We start from the raw sequence: 2,261 nt of genomic DNA on the forward strand, positions 1-2,261 counted from the left end.
CCAATCAAGCATTCTTATTGGGTAGCCAATCTTGTTCCAATTAGGAAGAAGAATGGGGAAATAAGATTGTGTGTAGACTTTAGGGACCTCAATAGAGCCTCCCTTAAACATCATTATCCCCTCTGTTCAATGGAAAAAAATTTAGCCAAAGTTAGTGGCTCAGAAAGATTTTCATTCTTGGGTGGACACTCAGGCTATAATTAGATCCTAGTCCAATAATCAGACCAATTTAAGACTACATTTACTACTAAGTATGACACTTATTCCTATTGTAAAATTCCCTTTGGATTAACAAATGCAGGTGCACCTTTTCAAAGAGCCATGGATATGGCCTTTAAGGGAGTATTGATAGAATTTGTACTAGTATATCTTGATGATCACTATATACTCCAACCATGTAGTAGACCACTTTGCTTACCATGAGCAAGTATTCAAAAAGTTTAGAGTATGGTGTGTCTTTGAACCCCAACAAGTGTGTATTTTCCACTAGTCAAGACAAACTACTTGGGCATATTGTATCCAAAGATGGTCTGGCCATAGATGTAGAGAGAGTGGAAGCCATCGTGTCTCTTCCACTTCAATGTCACAAGAAAGGCCTTCAAAGCTTTGTAGGAAGAATCAAATTTTTTAGAAGGTTTATTCCAAACCTTGCAGCCTTGGTTAAGCCTCTCACCGCCATGATCAAGAAGGGTCTATCTTTCAAATGGACCAATTAAGGGAAGGAGGTATTTGACCAGATCAAGCAGGCCATTTCTTGGGCTCCTATCTTAGTAATTATGAATTACGAGAAGGATTTCATCTTTTATACATTAGGAGGAGATGCAAGTATATCTGCTAACCTAACATAGTTAAATGTGGAGGAGTTAGACCAACCCATAGATTTTTTTAGTGAAGGCCTACAGGGATATGAATTGAGGTACAACTATGTGGAAAATTTAAGTCATCATAGTGGTGAGAGAATTAAAAAAAATTAGGCACATGCTCTCAAACAATAAGATTCAGTTCCTAGTTCCACATGCTAGTGTTATAGATTTCCTTCTCAATAAGGACATAGGTGAGAAAAGAGCTAGATGGATCACTAAGGTTCTGGAGTATGACATTGACACCAAAATTACCAGGTTATTGAGGGGAAGATGACTCTGTGAGCAGTTCAATTCATATTTTGGAAAAGATTCAGAGGCCCCCCTCTTGCTACAGGAGGATGAACAAATTGAAAACCATGAAAATGTGCAACCTGACTGGTTCTAGAATATGATTGCCTTCTTAAGGGATGGCAACTATCTTCCACACTTTTATAGAACCAAGAGAAGACATAGCAGGTTGCAGTCCATCTCTTATGCTTTGGTGGATGGAATTTTATTTAAAAGGGACCTAAATGGTATCCTACTAAGGTGCATCTAGGGAGATCAGACCAATAGGCTACTAAAGGATTTTTATAATGGACCCTCAGGTGACCATTTCTCAACAAGGACCACAACCATGAAAATGATAATGATAGGCTATTATTGGCCCTACTTATTTGGTGATGCCCACAAATGGGTTAGGAAATGAAAGGAGTGTGCACTCTTCGTAGGCAAACAAAGATTACCAACTCTACCCCTTCATCCCATCTCTGTTGATCAACCTTTTGCACAATGGGGGCTTGATTTTATTGGCCCTATCAATCCAGTATCAAGTGCAGGCCACAACTAAATTTTGGCCACCACAGACTATTTCACAAGATGGATAGAGATTATTTATTTGAAGGATACAACTGAGAATTCAGTGGTTCAATTCCTTGAGGGGATTGCAACTAGATTTGGAGCCCCTTCCACCATTATATCAAACAATGCTAAGGCCTTTCTGAGATCCCAGATCAGTCCATGGGTAGTCTAGCATGATGTGTTCATGAAAACATCATCAAATTACTACCCCCAAGGCAATGGCTTAGCTGAGTTCTCCAAAAAGAATCTCATTAGAATCATCAAGAGGAATCTTGAAGACAATCATAAGTCATGACACCTCAAATTGTGAACAACCCTATGGGTTGATAGAATCACTCCCAAAAGAGCTTTGGGAAATTCACCCTTCATGCTAGTATATGGAAGGGAAGAAAGGCTTCCCTTATCCCTTAAGTTGCCATCTCTAGACCTAGCATATCAGTTAGAGATCCTAGAGAATGATGTCTTATCAGTAAGGTATGCTAAACTTACAGAGCTGGAAGAGGTCAGAGAGAAGGTCGAGAAGACCTTTAATGCCCATCAAGGATAGGTAAAGAAATA

This window comes from Cryptomeria japonica, chromosome 1, assembly GCF_030272615.1.
Source record: "Cryptomeria japonica chromosome 1, Sugi_1.0, whole genome shotgun sequence".
NCBI classification, from domain to species: domain Eukaryota; kingdom Viridiplantae; phylum Streptophyta; class Pinopsida; order Cupressales; family Cupressaceae; genus Cryptomeria; species Cryptomeria japonica.